Genomic DNA, 25,060 nt, shown 5'->3' on the forward strand with positions numbered 1-25,060 from the left:
GGGTTCAATTTCTGGAACATTACCCCAGTGAGTCATAATATATATATGAGCTTCTGAAAAACAAAGACGATGAGCAAGTAGGAATATTGTACTTGCCACAAGAAACAGTCCTCGAGGTGATGCCCAGCACGGATCCCCAGAGTTGAGGTCAAGTCCAGCACGGACTCGTCTGCTCTGTCTACTTTGTTTCTCCCCTCTCTTTCTTTACTTTAGAAGGAGTGTAATTCTGAACTTCTACCTTTATTTCTTTTTTTCTAATTTATACCCAAGAGTTTGAACCTAGGCATCTTTGTAACTAAGATAGTGCTGGAAATGGCAACTTTGTACATTTTTCACAGTACTCATGTATCTTGCATACGTATGAAAATAAAACCCAATTCAAATTCATATATAGGCTCATCATACCTATTTTCAAACAAAACAAAAGGAAAGTTCTAGTCAAAATCTCGATTGCTTTCTCACCTATCAAAAAAAACCACAGTTGCCTTCATTTTTCAAAAAACATGGAATATAGAAACAAAAGAAAGATGGAGTACATCATTCAGCCCTTTGAGCCTGCTCCACTATTAAGTATGAGTAAAGCTGATCATCTAACTTAGTGCCCTGTTTCTGCTTCCTCCCCATACCCCCATGAGCACTTCAGCCCCAAGAACATTACCTAATTCCTTGAAAACATTCAATATTTTGGCCTCAACTGCTTTCTATGGCAGAAAATATCACAGGATCACCAAGTGAACAAATTACTCCTCATGTCAGTCTTAAGTGTCCTACCCTCTATCCTCAGACTGTGACCCCTGGTTCTGGACTCCTACGTTATTGGGAACATACTTCTGGCATTTAACCTGTCTGGTCCTGTTAGAATTCCATTTCAAAAAGAATATATTTGATTTGAGTTCCATGCAGCAAGAGTCTGAACAATCACAGGATAGTGTGGCAAATTGGGATTAATTTACTGAGCTGGCATTTCTCGATGGGGTCAGGTCAAGTGAATGTAACAGACAGACCTCTGTACCAGTACGGAATATCTATGGCACCTGTTAAATTTGCAGCAAAGCATGAAGGGACATGCAAAGAGCATAATGTGTTGCAGCAATCAGAAAATTTGACTCCTTCATGCAAGGACCAATTCATTCTGCACACTCCCATCCTTCAATCAAAGGCAGGACAAATCGCAATAAATGCTTAATGGCGAGAGTCTAGGAGGTTTGGAGCAATTAAATACTAGTGCACAAAAAACAGTAAAAGCGAGTGCACATATTCAGTAAATAAAAATTTTTTGAAACTTGAAAGGGTTCAGAAATGATTTACAAGAGTGTTGCCAGGGTTGGAGGATCTGAGCTATAGGGAGAGGCTGAACAGGCTGGGGCTGTTTTCCCTGGAGCGTCGGAGGCTGAGGGGTGACCTTATAGAGGTTTACAAAATTATGAGGGGCATGGATAGGATAAATAGATAAAGTCTTTTCCCTGGGGTCAGGGAGTCCAGAACTAGAGGGCATAGGTTTAGGGTGAGAGGGGAAGATATAAAAGAGACCTAAGGGGCAACCTTTTCACGCAGAGGGTGGTACGTGTATAGAATGAACTGCCAGAGGATGTGGTGGAGGCTGGTACAATTGTAACATTTAAGAGGCATTTGGATAGGTATATGAATAGGAAGGGTTTGGAGGGATATGGGCCGGGTGCTGGCAGGTGGGACTAGATTGGGTTGGGATATCTGGTCGGCGTGGACGGGTTGGACTGAAGGGTCTGTTTCCATGCTGTACATCTCTATGACTCCATGAGAGTGGAATGTTAGCCTTTACCAAAGAGGATAAGAATTCATAAGTAAGGAAGTGATACTTCATATAGACTTGGCCAAAACCAATACGAAAAATGCAAACCTCAAAACAGAACATTACTGGAAGGCACACAATGCAGATTCAATCTGACGCTAGGACTTAAAAGTACGGTTATAGCTTCCATATCGGGGTGTTACAAACTTCAGGGGTAATCTAATTGAGGCATTTCAGGCTGATTGATTTGATAAGATAAATAGAAAGTATTTCCTCTCATGGGAGACGAAGTGTCCAGTAAAAGAGGGCATGACCTTATTATAGCAGAGCCATTTAGGAGGTAAACCAAATTCAGGAAGCATGTCATGAAAGGGTAGAGAAAATGCTAGAATGCTTCCATTAATGGTTATGGATATAAGTCAATTAATACTTTAGCAACTGAAATAGATAGATATTTGTGAGGCAAAGGTACGAAGACGAATGAGTCAACAACAGGTAAACTGAGTTCAGGTAAATAGATAGTAAAACAAGGAACTGAATGGCTGGTTTGTTTCAATTATTTACTTTAAACATGTAATGCTGCACTCAAGTTACAGCCAACAATGAAACTGGCAATGAATAGTAGTTCTTTTCCTTATTCTTGCCATTTTTTCAAATTCACTCATCCAAGTACCAGGTTAGTGTGAAAATCTAGCAGTATGTTTAATCACTTTGTCAAACACAGAAAAACAAGGCATTGACATTTGCCCATTTAACTACTTATTGACTCGATTTTCTCACAGTGAACCTTTTATTTTGTTTGAAAAAGAAGTTGATTTATTACTGCCTCTAACCAATGGTCCAGGAAAACGATGGCCTTATTGGATTGAGTATTACTGTGAATTTTCAGTCAGAATAGAACAAAGTATGGGTTTCCTCCAGGTGCTCCGGTTTCCTCCCACAATCCAAAGATTATATTAGATTAGATTACTTACAGTGTGGAAACAGGCCCTTCGGCCCAACAAATCCACATCAACCCGCCGAAGCGCAACCCACCCAGACCCATTCCCCTACATTTACCCCTTCACCTAACACCACGGGCAATTTAGCATGGCCAATTCACCTAACCTGCACATCTTTGGATTGTGGGAGGAAACCGGAGCACCCAGAGGAAACCCACGCAGACACGGGGAGATTGTGCAAACTCCACACAGACAGTCGCCTGAGGCGGGAATTGAACCGGGTCTCTGGTGCCGTGAGGCAGCAGTGCTAACCACTGTGCCAACGTGCCACCCACAAATGCAGTTTGGGTGAATTGGCAATGCTAAATTGCCTATAGTGTTCAGGGGTGCGAAGGTTAGGTGTATTAGTCAGGGGTAAATGTGGGACAATAGGGTAGGGGTGCGGGTCTGAGTGAGCTACTCTTCGGAGGGTCGGTGTGGACTTGTTGGGCCGAAGGGGATTCCACTGTGGGGAATCCTAAAAAAATTCGAAAAAAAAATGAAGGTTCAGCAAAAAAAACAACCATATTCCAAATTCTTTACCCTTAAAATAATTCTAATGTCCACAGATACACCAATTTTTTGATTACTTAACGAATCTTCGAGTTTGCACGTTCTCCCCGTGTCTGCGTGGGTTTCCTCCAGGTGCTCTGGTTTCCTCCCACAGTCCAAAGATGTGCAGGTCAGGTGAATTGGCCATGCTAAATTGCCCGTAGTGTTAGGTAAGGGATATATGTAGGGGTATGGGTGGGTTGCGCTTCGGCGGGTCGGTGTGGACTTGTTGGGCCGAAGGGCCTGTTTCCACACTGTAAGTAATCTAATCTAATCTAATCTAATCTAATCAATCAAGCTCTCCGAAGCTTGGGGATCTATTCTGATGTCGTTTTTTTTTATTTTGAACAAGTTCTAGGTGATATTGTGCTATTAACAGATATAACAATGTTTTTTTCAGCCTGCTCATTTTTCATGGCATCCTTACAATCTGATATATTGAGAGTGAATTTGACTTAAAAAAACCCCACCTTTTTTAGCATTGTAAGAAAAGAGGGCTGTCACAGCCAAAATGGCTATGGGTGTAAGTTAATTGGCAGCCAAAAGAGACCAACACAACGTCACATCTACATCACGTTAGTCCTCCCTTCTTTATTCACCTACCCTGCTCTGATCTTTCATAAATTACCTCCCTCCTTTTGGATACCTTGTCCCACACCAATGGTAACCTTGTGTTTCAAGCAATGTCAATTTAACTCAGAGTCAACTTAACAGATGCGAAGGGAACTCCAAACAACTGCCCATCAAATGAGAAGAGGCAAGTCAAACACACCGGATGATGATTTTAGGTCTACAAAATAACAAGATGCTAATGACCCTCTGCTCAACAGCAAATCACCCCTGAGGATTATGTCCCAAATCGCAGCAACATTTTGTTCCTTTGAAGAATATACAAGGACAGCAGTTCCAACTCCACTAGAGCAGGCTTATAGGAATGAATGGTTTCACGTGTCCTAGCCTGGGTTCAAGTATTAGAGTGCTCTGACAGTCACAATTGAAGAACTGTCCCCTTGTCACCACTGTGTTGCAGGTAAAGACACTCATTTACTCTTGAGTGCAAGAACTCAGCTAACCAGCAGCCAGAGAAAAGGAAATAAGCAAACAAAATGTACTCTGTCATCCTGAATGCTGGAAGGAACCTCAACTGCAGAATCCACATAAGGATTGTGAAACCAACTGTTCAATTAGCAATATCAACGCTACAGGAAACCTCGACTGACTGGCTGTGATTAGCTATCTGGTTTTTGTGAGACTAATCCGTATATGTTTTTGATTTCGTCAAATTCTTTTGGACTCACCTCTTTTCTTCTAATCTGACTCTAATACTAATTATTCTCACACTTAGTAATTAATAAACCAACTTTTTGTTCACCAAAAAAGCCTGGTTAAAATGACTTCATTTGAAACACAAGTTTATTTAGGTGTGGGAGAAGGCATGCTCAAAGTAAGGGATCCTTTATAAAGCATTAGAGCAGTGTGGGTGAATAAAGGGGAGACCGGTGTGATGCATAGCTTTCAAGTTGTGAAAGGCACATGGACATTCTTTTATCCATTCAACATCTTGCATTTCTTTAATAAACTTACTATAGAAGCTACTACTGGTATTGAAAATCAGAATGAGCTTCCAAAAAAAATCCACTCGCCAATATTTGCAAAGTTCTATGTTTTTGTCTTAGGCATGGGAAACTTACTTTATTTTTCTTACCTAAATCCAAAAAATAAGGCAGAAACCACTTTTAGGTAGTCAAATTCACTTTTAGGCATGACTATAACCAAGAGCTTTCCTCAAAATCCTGTTGATTCTAGTTATACATCTTTCCAATGTTTGGGATTGTGAATGCTAATTGAAGATGTGCATCGTTTTACACCCAAACCATTTATTATTTCTTTTAATATTTGTGACATAAAATCTGAATCTCCACCTGGTCAAATTGCTTTGAGTCATCCATATGTTGTAAACAATTGAACTAATTTCTCAAATATCATTTTTGCTACATTTTGCTCCAAAAGCACATTGGTTCGGGAACCTTGGCTAAACATCCATTATTAGTTAAAAAAACAATTCCCACTCCTGGTTTAATGTAGGGGGTCTTACACAATTTATTGAAATCAAAGGTGCAATTTTAATGAGGGTTTGTGAATTGCACAGAGCTTGATAGGTACTGTACAAAATTTCACCACATCTTTATGCAACCTTGGCCAAAAGACATATTTAACATTTTAGATGGTGGTTTCCTAATACCCAAGTGTCTGCAATTAAAATATTATGAGCCACTCAAAATGGACTACTGCCTATCCCACACCAACTGCATTTCAGGTAGTCTCCATTTCCTTTGCCATTAAAATACTAATATTGAAGCATCGGCTCAGATTCAATTTCTGGGACCATGTTTGAAACAGGTCTCTTAATTCAGGACCCCTCTGTTGCATTTCTATCAAAAAATAGGGCTAAATATGTCAACCTCAGTCTCTCTACTTTTGTCCTTTTTGTTTAGGTTTTCGAAAATCATGTCCAGTTACTGGATTCCCATGCCATCATCTTTATTCATTGAATTCGACAAGAGGGAGCATCTATAAGCCTGAGATCTAGTCACAACAGTGTTAGGAGACAATTCAGGACAATATTCTTACAGCTTGGCATTTTCTTTTACTGTTGTTCCAAAACCCACAGTGAGACAAATATTTTTGAACCAATCAGGTCATTCCCCAAAGTGGCATCCATTCCTTCCACAAGGATTTGTTTTAATACTCAAAATAATATTTCTCCACTGACAGAGTGACTATTTAACCCGAGAATACAAAATGGAATCTGGTGTAACCTGGTATATCTGCAATTAATATTTATTCCAATTATTAATTCCTCTGGAAGACAAATTACATGCCGATTGGGGCGGCATGGTGGCTCAGTGGTTAGCATTGTTGCCTTACAGCACCAGGCCCCTGGGTTCGACTCCTGCCTCAGGGGACTGTCTGCGAGGGTTTCCTCTGGGTGCTCCGGTTTCTTCCTATCGTCCAAAGATGTACAGATTGGGTGAATTGGCCATGCTAAGTTGCCCATAGTGCTCAGGATTGTGTAGGTTAGGTGCATTTGTCATGGGTAAATGTAGAGTAATAGGGGAATGGGTCTGGATGGGTTACTCTTTGGAGGCTCAGTGAGAACTGGTTGGGCTGAGGGGCCTGTTTCCACACCGTAGGGATTCTATGATCAGCCAGCATCTGCAACTAACTTGTTCCTGTGTCTTTCAGTATCTTTATAGTTTGCCTCCTTGATGAGAAGAAAAAGGAAATTGTTCCCTTTCAAATAAAATATTCTGAACATTCTGATTCTCCTCGTCAATAATCAAGTTTGCATTTTTTTCCAATGTCTCAGCAATTTCTCTATTTCTATTTCTGAGGTTGCACTCTCCACTTGTCCTATCATTACAGTTTTATTATTACCTATTCCCTTTCCTAATATACCCTTTGAGGATGCTTTGGCATTTTTTTTTTGTTAGAATAATTCTCCCAAAGAATAGAAAGATTACAACACAGAAAGAGGCCATTTGTCTCTTCACCTCTGCAGTGGATGAATTGATGTGCTGCCCCCAATGCAATCACACTTTACACCACCGAGTCCAGATTCCTTTTAAATCAGTTGATGATTTCTGCCTCAGCCAAGCTGCGAATTCCTTACACCTACTACTCCTCTAATCAGTGCCCCTTCAAATATTTTTTTACTGATCACCTGAAATGTGTGTTCCCAGTGACTGATCTGTCCACCAGGGGAAATGTCCAAGGTCACTTTATCCAAGCCACTCATTATTTTATACAGATACCTATCAGCCTCCTCTGTTCTAAGCAAAACATTCCCAGCCAATGGTCTCTTCATTATATCATTTTTAGGTTCGAGCATTTCTCCTTCATTATTTGGAGATCTTTCTGTTTATTTCCTATAACAAAGAGCATTTCTATCCTCAGATATTATATTCCTTCAATTTCTTTGTTATTCTCACATGACTATTTCTCCACGTTACTCTTTTGAGAAATCACAGCTCTCCATGAGAACTACAACTTCTCAATCCTCGATGTTTGGCACTCAGCTAAATATTTCTTAGGAGTTATTGAAATACTATTTTGGAATTCTTCCATAATCGTAACTGTTCTTGCACTGTCAACTTTCTTCTATAACTTCAGGAATCACAGCATTTCTTCTTTTCTTGTAAACTTTACAAACGTCTGATTAGGATTCTTACTTAAAGCCCTACATTTTAACTGTTAAGTCTCAAAGAGAAGCTCATAAACACGGAGTCTTGCTGTTTTAATGGCTTAATTATCTGCAGAATATTCTTCTGACAAAATAGTGTACACTATGTAAGAAAGATCAATTCATCTTTTGGCCACCAAATTTATAGGTATCTTTTCAAATAAGGAGAAATATCTTTCAACACCATTGTCTGTAAATTAAAGCATGAAATAAAGTTTTACTGTCAAGTAAGAATTTAAGGATATAAGGTGGGCCCAGTCAGGGTGGAGGTGAGGCAAAATTTCTTCATCTCAAGGGTAGTGAACCTATGGAATTCAAAGTGGTCCAGGTCAAAACATTGAATGTTGTCAAGAAAGAGAGTTAGATGTAGTTGTCAGGGCTAAAGTGATCAAGGGGACAAAATGGGAACAGGGAAATGAGTTGGATGATCAGCCATGATCATACTGAACATCAGAACAGATTCAAAAGGACCAATGGCCCACACCTGCTCCTACTTGCTATGCTTCCAAATCAAATGCCTCATTGCAATCAGAATCATTTTGTGAACTATTTTCTCCTCTTTTTGCTTTATTATTAGCTTTTCTCTAGAGAAGTCATTTGTTTGTTTGATTTTCTTCTGTCTTTGAGTTCAACTTTTCAAATTCCATTTCCTTTTTTCTTTTTCATTTGCCATTTTAAGCTTTCTTAATTCCATCTGCTTCCTTTTATCTTCTTTTAGTTTTAATCTCTAGTCATTGCCCTTTAATTCTCTACCCTTTCTATTTCTCTTTAGTGTTGTTTTCCCTCAAGTTTTTCTTTCATTTCTAACTAAATAGTCAGAGATGTACAGCATGAAAACAGACCCTTCAGTCTAATTCATTCATGCTGACCAGATATCCTAACCCAATCCCATTTGCCAGCATTTAGCCCATATACCTCGAAACCCTTCCTACTTATACACCCATCCAGATGCCTTTTAAATGCTGTAATGATACCAGTCTCCACCACTTCCTCTGGCAGCTCATTCCATACATGCACAACATTCTGTGTGAAAAGGTTGCACCTTAGATCCCTTTTATATCTTTTCCCTCTCACCCTAAACCTAAATCCTCAAGTTCTGGACTCCCCACCTCAGGGGAGTCTATTTATCCTATCCATGACCCTCAATTTTTTTAAACCTCTATGAGGTCAGCCCTCAGCTTCCGACACTCCAGGGAAAACAGCTCCAGCCTATTCAGCCTCTCCCTACAGCTCAAACCCTGGCAACATCCTTCTAAATCTTTTCTGAACATTTTTAAGTTTCACAACATCCTTCCGATAGGAAAGAGACCGGAACTGCACCCAACATTTCAAAAATGGCCTAATCAATGTCCTGTACAACCGCAACATAACCTCCCAACTCCTATACTCAATGTTCTGGCCAATAAAGAAAAGCACACCAAACGCCTTCTTCACTATCCTACCTACCTGCGACTCTACTTTCAAGGAACTATGAACTTACACTCCAAGGTCTTTTTGTTCAGCAACACTCCCCAGGACCTTACCATTAAGTGTATAAGCCCTGCTCGGATTTGTTTTTCGAAAATGTAGCACCTCGCATTGATCTAAATTAAACTCCATCTGCCACTCCTCAGCCTATTGGCCCATCTGATCAAGATCCCACTGTACCCTGAGGTAACTTTCTTCACTGTCCACTATGCCTCCAATTTTGGTGTCATCTGCAAACTTACTAACTATACCTCTTATGTTCACATCCAAATCATTTACATAAATTACAAAAAGCAGTGGACCCAGCACCAATCCTTGTGGCACAACTTCTGACTTTAGAAGAATTCAGAAAAGTCAGCATGCATTTGTTTTTAAAAAAAGTCTAACTTAAAGACGCAACTGAGAAGGTTGATGAGGGCAAGTCTGTTGCGTGGTGTTCATGGACTTCCAAAGGAATTTGACACAGTACCACACACAGACTGAGGAAGGCTACATGACGTGGAATAAAAAGGGAAAGTAACATCTTAGATTCAAAATTAGCTGAGGGATAGAAAATACAGTAATGATTAAATGGGTATTTTTTGGACTGTCAGATGCTTTCTGGAGGAGTTCCCCAGGGGTCACAATTAAGACACGTTTTTCCTGATATTCAAAAAATGATTTAGATCTTGGTGTGTAGGGATCAAATTCAAAGTTTACGAATGACACAAACTTGAGACAATGTAAAGTGTGAAAAGGACAGAGCTGAACTTCAAAAAAAGACAAGTTCTTGGATGGGTGGACATGTGGCAGGTAAATTCAAAGTAGAGAAATGTGTGGTGATCCATTTTGGTACAAAGAACATCGAGAGCCAGTGTAAAATAAAATGCACTGTGCAGCAGTGGCTGTATATGTGCTTAAGTAATTAAAGATTGCAGGACAATTGGAGAGATCTGTTTAAAAAGCATACAATATTCTAGGCTTGGGAGGAAAAAGTGCAGACCCAAAGGGGTTAGGCTGAACTTATATAGGATGTTCATTAGACCTCAGCTGCAGTACAGTGTACAGTTCTGGATATCACACTTTAAGAAGGGTGTGAATATATTAGGGAGAGTGCAGTAGAAGTTTACGAGGTATCTTTCAAAAGACCCCTTACGCCTGTGCGTTCATTGAAAGGCCTCTGTGCACCTGGACAACCATTGGCATCCTGTCATTGCACAGTGATTCGGATCTCCAACATCTGCAGTCCTCACTTTCTCCTAGTCAATGAGGTTCTGTCTGACTTGTCACACCTGATGCAGCTGGATTCAGTCCTGGACAACAACTGCTTCCTCCTCAAAAGGCTGCTTGTAGAGGCTCAACAGAACTGACTGCTGAAAACTCACTGGACTGTATTGGGTCAGACTTGCACTTCATTAGCAACATCATGGCACAGCAGCCAGAAAGACACACTGGCCACAGCACATCGTCGGTGTTGTTGATTCTGCCGCGCACTTACCACATTTATCCCTTACAACCCATTCTCTTAAAGTCACAGTTTGGCTGTCACGCCACACATCTGGCCTATTTGTAGCTACATTTGATGTGAACACGCTCCGTAAGTCAGCGCTTCCTTGTCCCTAATGCTCACTGAAGACCCACAGCTCATCATTGTCCCGAAGGGGAACATTACATACGAGCAAGCAATCACAAGTTCAAACACGAGCTTTTATTTACAGGAAGCAAAAAGAAACAAAAGCAAATCATTCTTAAATTTGCCCAGCAATACAAACGAGGTTTCGGCATCACAATGAATCAATATTTTACTGCCCACAATGGTTTGCTGCAACCAGCTCTCATTTATTGGAACCAGATGTCAATGGGGTTCTAGGTGAAGAGAGTGTGGTGCTGGGAAAGCACAGCCGGTCAGACAGCATTCGAGAAGCAGGAGAATTGATGTTATGAGCATAAGCCCTTCATCAGGAATGAGGCCTGTGGCTCAAGGGAGCTGAGCAATAAATGGTTTGGGGGTGGAGGGGTGGGGTAGAAGCTAGAAATATGAAAGGCAGATGAAGGTGGGGGTCAAGGTGATAGGTTGGAGAGGAGGGTGGAGCAGAAAAATGGGAAGGAAGATGGACAGGTTCAAGAGGGGCTGTGTCAAGTTGGAAGGTTTGACCTAGGATAATGTGGAGGGTGGAGAAATGAGGAAACTGGTGAAATCCACATTGATCCCATGTGGTTGGAGGGTAGCAAGGTGGAATCCAGGCATAGGATGATTAAGGTTTGGCAGTGGGGTTGTTTGATGCATGTCCCAGAGATGTTCTCTGAAACATTCTGCAAGTTGACATCCTGACACCTCTGCCCTTGATCTCCATTCCTCCAACAGCAACAAGGATAGAACCTGCTGGTCCTCACCTTCCACCCTACCAACCTCCGGACACATTGCATCATCCTCTGCCAATTCCGCCACCCACAAACAGACCCCACCACCAGGAATATATTTCCCTCCCCACCCCTATCTGCATTTCCAAGAGACCATTCCCTCTGCGACTCCCTTGTTGGGTCAATGCTACCCACCAACCTACCCTCCCCTCCCAGCACCTTCCCCTGCCACTGCAAGAAGTGCAAAACCTGTGCCCACAGCTCCTCCCTCACTGTCCAAGGCCCCAAAGGATCGTTCCACATTCGACAGATTCACCTCTACTTCCACACACGTCATTTACTGTGTCCGTTGCTCCCAATGTGGTGTCCTCTACATTGGGAAGACAGGATGCCAACTTGCGGAATGTTTCAGAGAACATCTCTGGGATACACTCACCAAACAACCCCACCATGCCGTGTACAAACACTAACTCCCCCTCCCACTCCACTAAGGACGTGCAAGTTCTGGGCCTCCTCCACCACCAAACCCTAACCACCCGACACCTGGATGAAGAATGCTTCATCTTCCACCTTGATACCCTCCAACCACACAGGATCAATATTGATTTCACCAGTTTCCTCATTTCTCCACATCCCGTCTTATCCCTGATCCAACCTTCCAACTCAGCACTGGCCTCTTGAACTGTCATACCTGTCCATCTTCCTTCCCACCTTTCTGCTCCACAGTCCTCTCTGATCTAACACCTTCATCCACCTATCGTGTTCGCAGCTACATTTCACCACCTACCCCCCTCACTGCCTCGCTCCTCTGATTCTGTCTGACCGGTTGTGCTTTTCCAGCACCACAGTGATTCGGATCTCCAACATCTGCAGTCCTCACTTTCTCCTAGTCAATGAGGTTCTGTCTGACTTGTCACACCTGATGCAGCTGGATTCAGTCCTGGACAACAACTGCTTCCTCCTCAAAAGGCTGCTTGTAGAGGCTCAACAGAACTGACTGCTGAAAACTCACTGGACTGTATTGGGTCAGACTTTGAACATCTCAAATGGACAACTGATATTGGGGAAACCCCTGGACAGTGTGTGGGCTTTGCACATGATTGACAGGAACCACCTGACTACCAGCAGCTGCACACTTCATTGGACTGAGGAATAGCCCCCACAAGTTTCCGACATGGCAAACGGATTGAGAGAATGTGTTTGCTATGCAGGTAGCTGGCACATGTTGTAGGTGGTACTGATACAGCTGTTCATTCAGAATTTAATCAGGTACTTCATTGTTCCGCAATAGCACAATGCTTTTTCTAAAGCAATGAGCTATTCTTATCAAGATATTTTAACGCTTCACTTATGTGCACAAACACTTTTCTGGACACCCAGATACCAATGCCATCAGTCAAAAATGAAACCAGTCCTTTCCTTTCTTGACCCACAATAAAGAAATATAAAATCAAACTTGAAGCTATTCATGATTTCATGTTAAAACACAAGTTTCCAAGTAATATATCATGAACTATGATCACATCTTCCTAAACCTTACTGCCTCTCCACTTTTTAAAAACTCAAATACATTGTTGCAACCCAGCATCTACTTACCTGTCCCAATTTCTCATACTCTAGCTTTATGTTTCACTGTTTCAATACTTCGGGGAACATCTTCGACTTTTTAAAATTAAAAATGTTCTGATTGATTATGTAAATAAACAACAACATGGGAGTGAGAGAGGTCTCAAGTTAAAGCTATAAATCCAGTTACAGAAGAAGCATTTATTACATTTTATAATGTAATAAACTTTGAAAGGTTCGAGGGACAGCAGAACAAAGTTACATGCTCCCTGCACAATGCCAGGTAAATAGGATTACTAAAGTGGCTTCTGTGACAACTGCAACTTTAAAGTATTGCAAGTATAGAACATTTGTTAAAACCATCCAATCTTTCACAAACCCAGTGTATAATGTAGTTCAAGGAAGAGTGTATGGGAAAGTGTTTATCCTATTTAAACACAAATTCTAGAGCAATTAAAATGCCCCCTCTTTCTGGAAATAATTTTCATGAAAATCATGTGAAATGGAGTGGTGATAAACAAATCAGGAGCCCTGAAACAAATCACAATTAAAGACATGTTCTTTGATCAAAAATTACTGCTAATTAAAAATGAAGAGTTTTACACATGATAATCCCAAATCTACAAAGTTAATGAAGATGAAAACCATCAATTTTAAGATTATATACGTCAGTGTACAACTCCTCTACGTTAACAGTGAGATTACATCATTATAAGAATGAATGATTCCTGTGACAGAGTCATAGAGACGTACAGCACAGAAACAGACCCTTCGGTCCAACTCATCTATGCCAACCAGATATCCTAAATTAATCTCATCCCATTTGCCAGTACTTGACCGACCTCTCTCTAAACTCTTGCTAATCATATAGCCATCCAGGTGTCTTTCAAATATTGTAATTGTACCAGCCTCCATCACTTCCTTTGGCAGCTCATTCCATATATGCACTGTGTCAAAAAGTTGCCCGTTAGGTCCCTTTTATAGCTTGCCCCTCTTCCCTTAAATCTATGCCCTCAGGTTCTGGACTCCCCCACCCCAGGGAAAATACCTTGACTATTTACCCGATCCATGCCCCTCATGATTTTATAAACATCTATAGGGCCATCCCTCAGTCTCCGATACTCCAGGGAAAACAGCCCCAATCTGTTCAGCCTCAAACCCTCCAACTCTGGCAATTTCCCACAAAACCTTTTCTAAACCCTTTCAAATTTACAACATCCTTCCTATAGGAGGGAGACGACCAGAATTGCACACAATATTCCTAAAGTGGCCTAACCAATGTCCTGTGCAGCTGCAACATGACCTCCCAACTCGCCTGCTCAATGCTCTAAACAACAAAGTAAAAAATCGCACAACACCAGGTTATAGTCCAACAGGTTTATTCGGAAGTACAAGCTTTCAAAGCGCCGCTCCTTCCTCAGGTAAATGATGAAGGAGCAGCGTTCCGAAAGCTAGAACCTCCAAATAAACCTGTTGGACTATAAGCTGGTGTTGTGCGATTTTGAACTTTGTCCCTCCCAGTCCAGCACCAGACCCCTCACATCAAGGCTGACCAATAAAGGCAAACACACCAAATGCCTTCTTCACTGTCCTATCTATCTGCTACTTCCAAGGAACTATGAACCTGCACTCCAAGGTCTCTTTGTTCAGCAATGCTCAGAGTCATAGAGTCATAGAGATGTACAGCATGAAAACAGACCCTTCAGTCCAACCCGTCCATGCCGACCAGATATCTCAACCCAATCTAGCTCCACCTGCCAGCACCCGGCCCATATCCCTTCAAACCCTTCCTATTCATATACCCATCCAGATGCCTCTTAAATGTTGCAATTGTACCAGCCTCCACAACTTCCTCTGGCAGCTCATTCCATTCCTGTACTGCCCTCTGTGTGAAAAAGTTGCCTCTTATGTCTATCTTTCCCTTCTCACCCTAAACCTATGCCCTCTAGTTCTGGACTCCCCGACCCCAGGGAAAAGACTTTGTCTATTTACCCTATCCATGCCTCTCATAATTTTGTAAACCGCTATAAGGTCACCCCTTAGCCTCCAACGCTCCAGGGAAAGCAGCCCCAGCCTGTTCAGCCTCTCCCTATAGCTCAAATCCTCCAACCCTGGCAACATCCTTGTAAATATTTTCTGGACCCTTTCAAGTTTCACAACATCTTTCCGATAGGAAGGAGACCAGAAATGCACGCAATATTCCAACAGCGGCCTAACCAATGTCCTGTACAGCCACAACATGACCTCCCAAATCCTGTACTCAATACTCTGACCAATAAAGGAAAGTATACTAAACGCCTTCTTCACTATCCTATCTACCTGCGACTCCACTTTCAAGGAGCTATGAACCTGCACTCCATGGTCTCCTTGTTCAGCAACACTCCCCAGGACCTTACCATTAAGTCCGGGTCTGATTTGCCTTTCCAAAATGCAGCACCTCACATTTATCTATTAAACTCCATCTGCCACTCCTTGACCCATTGGCCCTATTCTTATGTCTGGAAAACAAAACAACACAACAAGATCTAAAAGGATAAAATTGATTACTCCTGCACCAATGAAAACAAAATTCATGCAAGTTATTGAAAATGTAACAACTACAGAATTACCAATGAAATACCAGAGAAGAATCTAATATAACTGTAATAACAAAGAAAAGTGGAATTGTAATTCTTAATAATTATAACCATGTTAGCAGCTTCAATTTGACCTAGTAATCGTTTTCTTAGGAATAGGTACCAATCAACCTATGAAACAGAATCTGGAGTACATTGTAACTTCATTAACAAGCAGAATCTGGAAGATCATCAATAAGGCCTCAGCTAAAAACAGAGTCAGAAAGTTTCACCATGCACACAGTTATCTTGTTATTTTTACACAGACAGAAAATTTGAACTTCAGAAATAAAATCTCCAAAACAATTACCAGGTCTATATATTCATGTGCCAGCAAGATATGAGTGAGAGTATTACCTTAGCACTATTTTTTAAGATTAGATTCCCTACAGTGTGGAAACAGGCCCTTCGGCCCAACAAGTCCACACCAACCCTGCGAAGAGCAACCCACCCAGACCCATTCCCCTACATCTAACGCTATGGGCAATTTAGCGTGGCCAATTCACCTAACCTGCACATCTTTGGACTGTGGGAGGAAACCGGAGCACCCGGAGGAAACCCACGCTTGTTAAGTCACTGAACTTGATCTGACACAAATCTACACTCTCCAATTTCAGCTGTGCTATTTCTGGACACCCACCACCCATCACAAGGAAAGAGCACCATCTTTCTGCCACTGACCTCCTCCTTAACCACCACAATTGCATCATTCAAAACACGGAGTCCTGACTGCAGTTCCCTTCTTTTCTTAGTATAAGAAACAAATCCAAAGTCTGTCTGCAAATGAAGTGCTGTAGCACTGCTATTAATTTGAGCAGCCCAGTGGATTAACTGCATACTGTGCCAACAGCTCACCCTGAATGCCAGTGTATTTGAAGACTCAACACTAAAATAATTTAGGTCTCCCATGTCAAAGCATAGCAGATGACTTGCCCAATAAGGCTCCAGATACTCGAGATATGTAAATTAGACACTACATATTCTTAAAACTTTGAATGAGATGACTCAAAACAAGGCTAAAAATACTGGTTCAAGACAACTAATATGCCTGACAGGCTTTATATTAAGCAGATATTTTGCGCAAATCATATAAACTAAGACTTGTGTATGCACTATCACTCTATGTCAGACCTTTGTGAAAATATTCCATCACTGTTATTCCAGTGCTTTATTCCTTCCAACAACTTGTGTGCACAATGGTTTAACTACTTTGCCTGAAATACCACCTTGGTGAAATTCAACTGCTACAGCCTGAGAGGTGGTTATTCAGTGCTTGTGAAAGATTCCTGGAATTTTATCAACTTGGTGTTATGATTGCCTCAGGATCAGAAATTAAAGAGGAGAAGCCCACTCCAGAAAGCTTTGGAGATTTAAACGCAGATTTTAAATGTGTGTGATATCTCTAGTATCGAAAGATTGATATCCATTATGGTGCTCACAATGAATCTAAAGATAACTTCTTATTTGCTATGGAATAATATTCATTCAAAGTTATCTATCATACTATCATATTATAAACACCCTTATACACAAATGCACCTGCATATGCACACTGTGTGCTTTCTACAACAAGTTGAGGAAGCATCTGCTTTAACTGATAAAGAAATGAACAGCAGGGAGTGGTAAAACTAATAGGACAGTGAGAAATAATGTTGCAGTGTAGTTGCTTTTCTTCCTCATTGCAGAACCATGTTCTGACAACTAGAAATGGCAATGAAGTAACCTGAGGCAGAAAATGTGATGTAGTAGTGTATCATCAGATTTCTTGTTAAAATTCTCAAATATGTTGATGTCTGAACTGATCTACTGCAAAAGTTATGGATGCCCAGCCCAAGAAAGATCATAAATTGCAATAGGTCATACAAATCATGAAAGACCAATATGTTCCCATTATTTTTTTTTAGCCAAATATGAACTATATAGCTCACTACACATTTGTTAAATCCTGTAGGAGGTGTTGTCATCACATGAAGACTGAGTTATTTTAAATATTTTAAAAAATAACTATACAACAATTTTAAAACTTTAGAAATTGGGGAAATACGCATAACAGAAGGATGGTGGTCCATCTCGCAATTCTTTACTCAACATGAGTACTGTAATTTTAATCCTCAGTAATAATATGAAGCAGGTAGTTTGAACTTGTCAAATCAAAACTTGCTCCTATGTCCTAAAATTATCCTTCTGCCCTCATTTTTTGTTGCTATACTAAGTTGCTAATTGGAGGTCAATGAAGACCATGAAGTCACTCTTGTGCATCATTTGTGGATCCATCTCAGAGTGGCCTGCACCCGGATTGTCAAGTAAATCCAGGAAGTTCTCACATTTTTATGCTATGAAACATTTGCAGTACTATAAAGCAGCTCAGTGTGTTAACCTTCCAAAGGTAGTGGCAGATTACTAGTTAACTAGAGGAGGAAGTGTAGCAGATTTTATTCAGAATAAATCCAGGTAGAATCAGGTCATGAAGCAGGAAGGGCAAGAGAGAGGGGAAATATTTTCGTTGCTGTGATACCACAACAATCCATAGTTACTACTACCTTATAACCCAGATAATCAAGTGCAAACTGCAATTTATACTAGCTCCAATTCGTGATTTGAAAAAAATGGAGGAGCAAGATATGATCAGCAAAATTGTTGCTTTAAAATCACTACAATTCTAGCCATTTTATCCAAGCTTTTCCTTTTATAAAATAAAGTGCTTCTCAGTTCTTATACTGAGGTTAGACTTGCAGTTGTACACCCTTTTTAAAAGGTGGTAGTTAACAGCAGTGAAACCTCCCAACTCCATTTTGTAACATCTTCCATACACTCAGAGCTCTGTTGAAAGCAGAATTGAATATACTAATATACACTCAAATTATAAAAAAATTCTGGTCAAAAGCAAAACATTATGGGCGGCACGGTGGCACAGTGGTTAGCACTGTTGCCTCACAGCACCAGAGACCCGGGTTCAATTCCCGCCTCAGGCGACTGACTGTGTGGAGTTTGCACATTCTCCCCGTGTCTGCGTGGGTTTCCTCCGGGTACTCCGGTTTCCTCCCATAGTCCAAAAATGTGCAGGTCACGTGAATTGGCCATGCTAAATTGCCTGTAGTGTTAGGTGCAGGGGTAAATGTAGGGGAATGGGTCTGGGTGGGTTGCGCTTCGGCGGATCGGTGTGGACTTGTTGGGCCGAAGGGCCTGTTTCCACAGTGTAAGTAATCTAATTATATTGATAAGAAGATAAGAACAAGAAAGGGTCTTTCATGTACCACAACATTATTCAGGCTACACATAGACTCATGCATCTTCTTTCTACATCTCATGATTTGATATTATTTTCTCATCTAATCAAACTTTGTTGCTGATCAATTAAATGAAAACATTGAATTAACAGATACAGTTATCAATAGATACAAAAATATTGCTGAACGTGGTATTAACAAAAAATTAAACTTAAGACAACTGTACGTGCAATAAAAGGTCAACAGATGGGTCTGAGTTACTAGTCATATGGAAAAATATGCATTACCGTGCCACTGCTGAAAAATTACAGGTATGTCCTTTCATAATCTCATGTACCTTTGTCGCAAATGTACACATTTATTTCAGAATGAATACAGATACCAACACTGCTTCAAACAAAAAACTTTTAATTTTGAGAATGTCTAAAAATAATCCTTGGCAAGCAAAATTGAAATAATTGCACCCACACACCCGAGAAGCAGTCACTATCACAGCACTTCCAGTAATATGCTTTTTATGCAGAGGAAGTCAGCATAAACAGTGAGAAGATATTACACAAAAAAACCTGATGCTTACCTTTAACCAATGAGAACGCTGAAAGTAGGCAAATTGCCAAGATGTTGGTGGCATTCTGATAAACACCTAACTACAACCCAGTTAGCTAAAAGTAATCATCCATTTAAAAAAAAATTCTTTTTCTACCTTTATCTGAGTGAACATTAGGCAAAGTACTACATACCAAAGTTAAGTTAAAGACCTTTCAAAATTCAGAGTAATCAGCTTGCTACTGGGGAAAACAGAAAACAGGAAACAAATCAACAAAACTCATCAGCTTGTTTCACTTAGTTCACGTGATCTTTGCCCAGTCAGCAGCCAATGCATTCGCCTTCCTGTATTGCCAGAATTATTGCACTGATCGTAATGACTGCTGAAAAATTCCCAACCTCCTCCTCGAAAAGAATGTATCAAGCAGATTTCCAGCATGCACAGTGCTCCCAAAGAATGCTGCTCTGATTGCATTATTTTTAATGTTTCATTTTAATTATAGAATCTAAAAGATCTAAACATAATTCTGTTTAAAAAAAACAAATTTATAATGTGTACATTGAAGGTGGTTAAATACAAGTCTGGAAACCTGGTATTTGAAAGAATCTGGAGTAACTGCAGACTGCACCATCTCTTACTATTTATAAAATCATTGCTTGCACATAGAATTATCAGAAATCACACCCTACCCTCCCTCCCCTAACCCACCTATTATGGAAAAAAAATCTAGACAAATTTCCCACTTCTACTATTCTGCATCTACTATTTTTAGAGGACTATGTAACTATTGCTTTCTGTGGGAGACAGTAATGTGGTGGTTCGGAGCTTTTGGTTTAAAGTACACATAAATTAAACAGATGCTACGTTTTTAAAAGACAAGACTTCTGAATCTTAATAAAAAGCTGAATGTCTCATTCTCACTTTAGCATGACTTACCAGTAAATAGCAATCTCGTTAGATGCAAATGACAGTTGCAGTACAACATATTCAAATGGTTCCTGAAGGGCTGTTATGAATAACAATGCACTGAAATCAAGTACTCATGTCCCTCCCCTTCCTCCCCACCAGTACAACCACCTCCCTCTCCCCTCCCCCAACCCACCATAACATTAAAATTAGTTACAGTTTGGGGTGTTTTTTTTAAAATGCAGATTAATATCATGGACTTTTGAAAGATCTACACAATGTTGCAGTCTGGTTCTCAGTCTTTACTATATTACTGGATAAGTCATTGCGAATATGTGACTTAGAATCATAGAATCCCTATGGTGCAGAAAAAGGCTATTCAGCCCATCAAGTCTGCAACAACCCTCCGAACAGCATCCCACTTATGCCCAAGCCCCCATCCTAACGCCGTCATCCCACTTTTACTGTGGTTAACCCATCTAGCCTGCATATCCTTGGACACTAGGGGGGTAATTTACCATGAACCGCGTGCTGTATGGCAGCAATACTAACCATTGAGCCACTGTTCCGCGATTTTTAATTTCTAAAGTCATACTCAGTAATAAGTGAATTTAGTATTATCTCCCCTTTCAGAGCCATAAAAGTAGGCTCATTTCAATCCTAACATGTATTTGCACTCATTGCATGTGGGCATCGTAATGCCTGCATTTACTGTCCATCACCAATTGTCTGAGAAGGCACTAAGCGACCTTCTGGAAAAATGAATGACTTACTAGGCCATCGTAGATGTCAATTAAGAATAAATATTGGTTTGGAATCATAAGTGGAGTCATCAGGTGGTGATGGCAGATTTCCTGCCCTAAATGTTGCCGAAGAACTGGACTGAATTTTATGACAGTCCCATAGGTTAATGAGTACCATTAATGTTTAACTATTTCAGATTTATTTAATTGAATTTAAATTCCAGAAGTGCAAAGATCAAGAGTGCAGGCCTCTGGATTACTAGTCCAGGAACAGAACCATTATGCTCCCGTACCCCTGTGATGCTCAAGCTGAGTGGGTGCCAAACTGAAACCACACCACATTTTTGACACATACACTGAGTAAGAAACACAGAAGCTGTTTCTCACACTGTTACTCAGTGTCTCTTTTTGCCCCCTCTCCTATCTCAGCTGGTATAGAAATTAAATTCATGCTGTTGGCATCACTATGCATAGCAAACCAGCCTTCCAGCCAACTGAGCTAATTCCCATATATATATAATGTCACAAAATGTAACAGAATTCATTACAAGTAAAAACAGTATTGAAGAGTTCTAACTTCAGCAGTTAGATCAAAGTTGAAGGACTGATTCCTGATCAACAATAGCGCCTATCTAAAGTAGGCATTTTATCTCAAGGTAATTCTTCTGGGATCATCTTATTTGTGACTGTATTAATCTAATCTGCTCCCTATCCCATTCCCAACATATTTTTCATTAAATAAAGGTGCACAGAAAGTGAATCAATATGTAAACATGCTGTTTGGTCTTTATCAAGCTACTAATATTTTTTTCCTCCACATCCTGAGTTATTTCAAAATTACTTTTCAATTTATGCTCAAGCCTCAACAATGCTGGCAAGGCTACCTTACATTGTTATACCCCTGGTTTCTTTAAGTGCTACAGCCCTGGAGGTGATGGTGTCAAATTATTGACCCAGCAATGAGGAATGAACAGCAATCTCCTTCCAACTCAATGAGGTAACCAACTAGGAGGGAACGTTGAAGGTAATGGTGTCCCAATAACATATCATTAAGAGACACAAAAGCTGCTAAGAGATCACTGGGGCAAGAGTTGCTGTTGGAAGTAACCTTAATCAGTTTTACGGTGCATCTTACAGCCAATGCACTTTGCAACTACAATGCCCTAAGGAATAGGATTCACAGTTATGTGCAAACCTGGCAATCAACCCTGTAATCAGTCCCAGATGATGTCTAGTTTAGAATTTGGTTATGAATGTACTCATACATGCAATTCTTGGGTGCTTGGTCACATTGCCCACTTAGATCTCAGTGGACATATTCATAATATTGAAGAGCCTTTGATCAGACAATGTGTGCAACTGTATTGACCCTGGATTGTGGATGATCAATGGCAGGCTCAAGAATTTTATGGAAGGAGGTCAATTCAGATAACTGGGCCTTCTCTTGTTGGAGGGATATTTCCTTGCACTTAAGTTACTTTAATGCAGGCCTATGCTTCCTAATCAGCTGAATTCTACAAGGAGGTGGAAGACAAGGCATGATTAATAAACATAATCTATTACATAAGGTAGAGGTAGAGGTTAATTGATAAAGGAACTGATTTTACTGTTGCCCAGTAAAGCAATGAGTCTACTACAGTTAGCGTCTTTAGTGTCAATTTTAATTCCATGCAACATAGCTTCACCACTGTCCTTGAAGTGACTATAGACCAGATAGTTAGTTTTGCTGAGCTCCCCCTAGTTCCCCCACTTGAAAGCCTCAGTTGCCCTCTGGGATGGAAAGCTAGCCTCCACCTTTTCCACCTTGAACTCAAGAAAGATGGGGTGTGGGGAGAGAAAGAGGGGGTGGAATAGTTGACAAGTCAACAGTGTCTCCAATCAGCATTATCCTGCCATCAAGTTTTCTTTGGGAGTGTGGAAAGCATTAAACTTGGTTATTGTTTCAGATTGATAACATTTAATCAAAAACATTAAGTGTTTTGCTGACTTGAAACATGAACTCAGTTTCTCTTCTGATCTACTCAGTATTTCCAATCTCCAGCATTTACGATATTTATGCTTTTAATTAGAATCCCCAGAGTATGGAAACAGGCCATTTGGCCCAACAAGTCCACACTGACCCTCCGAACAGTATCCCACCCAGACCCATTCCCCTACACTGATTATTCTAAATATCCCCTAACTAATGCACCTACCCTGCACATCCCTGAAGACTATGCGTAGTTTAGCATGGCCAATTCATCTAATTCATCTAACCTGCACATCTTTGGACTGCGGGAGAAAACTGGAGCACCCGGAAGAAACCCACGCAGACACAGAGAATGGGCAAACTCCACACAGTCGCCTGAGATTGAAATCGAACCTGGGTCCCTGGCGCTGTGAGGCAGCAGTGCTAACTACTGAGCCAATGTGCCACCCAAATACACAGATATTTGCTAGTTGCTGTTACTCCATGGTATTGGTGATCATTCCTTCTATTAATTTGTCAATGTTTTAAGGGAAACTGATAAATTTGTGTACTGAGATAGCTCAACTACCAACTGCACTAGTTTGAGTGCATAGCATCACAACGGCAATGTTGACAAGGCTTGACCTGGCGTTTGTCGTATCCAATGTATTCAGCTGCTTATCCTGTCAAATGAACCAAGCGGGTTTGATTTTTTTTTATCTGTTCAGTATTCAGAATGTTATTGACCATTCATTAAGTTGCAAACACTTCAGCATGATGGCATCACTATCATGCAGAAAACAAAGTCAGTCAGAGGAACAAATTGTAATCCAAATATTTGAGCAAATTCAGAAAAAACTTGAATGTAAGCATACCTTCAGTGAACAACTAAGACCCAACGAGGCACAAAAAGCAACACTACAGTCATTCGCTCAAATTACATACTACATCAATGGCAGTTTCCATGATTATAAAATAATAACAAGCCATTACTCAGTAAAATATTATTTGAAGGATGTTGTGAAACTTGAAAGGGTTCAAAAAAGATTTACAAGGATATTGCCAGGGTTGCAGGGTCTGAGTGAGAGGAAGAGGCTGAATAGTCTGGGGCTTTTTTACCTGCAGCGTCAGAGGCTGAGGCGTGACCTCACAGAGATTTATAAAATCATGAGGGGCATGAATAGGTTAAATAGACAATGTCATTTCCCTGGGGTGGGCGAGTCTAGAACTAGAGGGCATAGGTTTAGGGTGAGAGGGGAAAGATTTAAAAGGGACCTAAGGGGTAACGTTTTCATGTAGAAGGTGGTGCGTACATGGAATGAGCTGCCAGAGGAAGTGGTGGAGGCTGGTACAATTACAACATTTAAAAGGCATCTGGTTGCGTATACGAATAAGAAAGGTTTGGAGGGATATGGATCAAGTGCAGGCAAATGGGACAAGATTAACTTAGAATATCTGGTTGGCATGGATAAGTTGGACCGAAGGATCTGTTTCTGTGCTGTACATCTCTATGACTATAGCCAGCAAATGTTAATTGTTAAATTAAATAAAATTAACACTTCAAGATACACATCACCAACATGTAGAACTGGGTTTTCCCCCCGAAGTCAGACAGAAACATGCAACAGTTGATGCTAAAGTGGAATGTTACATTAAGATAGATTAATTGCACAGAATATTAAAAACAGCTGCACTTAACAAAGTTACTCAACATATGTCTTGATATTATTGATACTGCGTGTGCATGAATGTGTACTTTCAACATTCACTTTTTGTATTTAGAGTTTCTTTGTATCAATTTCAAGATAAAATCAACTTTTATCCTTTCACCAACCAACACCAAAACAAATTAGAGCTTTATCAGGTTAGTTTGTAAAAATTGCTTTTAAAATATCTTGAGCTCCAATTACTGCAATGGTACGATTTGATAACATTTCCTATCTGCAGTAAGAAATAGTGCTGAGTTTGAGGTAAAAACACAATGACATTCATTGGAAGGTGAAGAAATGACCATATAACGTGGGGTCTTTTCAAATTGATCCTGATATTGTTAAAATAATCATGATTTACTTTAAATATGCAACTCATTCAAAAATCACAAGCAATGAAGCACCTCAAGTTTGATCAAAAAATAACCTTTTGGATTTCTTTGAATTAA

At 40.4% G+C, this 25,060-nt stretch overlaps 1 protein-coding gene across 11 annotated transcripts in view; it reads right to left on the reverse strand.

Annotated features, from left to right (window-relative positions):
* The window catches only part of LOC122560234 (nuclear receptor coactivator 3-like), a 264,759-nt gene that overhangs the window by 84,564 nt on the left and 155,135 nt on the right, over positions 1-25,060 (reverse strand). The window contains exon 1 of one of the 11 annotated variants that reach the window (XM_043710709.2): positions 20,242-20,292. The exons of 8 other annotated variants lie outside the window; for them this stretch is intronic. The gene's annotated coding sequence lies outside the window, so the exon portion shown is untranslated. 2 more of the 11 variants (XM_087994785.1, XM_043710707.2) reach the window with 2 other exon arrangements.

The sequence above is a fragment of the Chiloscyllium plagiosum genome, unplaced genomic scaffold (assembly GCF_037043375.1).
Source record: "Chiloscyllium plagiosum isolate Xiang-an unplaced genomic scaffold, Cpla_swu_hap1 HiC_scaffold_15, whole genome shotgun sequence".
In the NCBI taxonomy this organism is placed as follows: Eukaryota; Metazoa; Chordata; class Chondrichthyes; order Orectolobiformes; family Hemiscylliidae; genus Chiloscyllium; species Chiloscyllium plagiosum.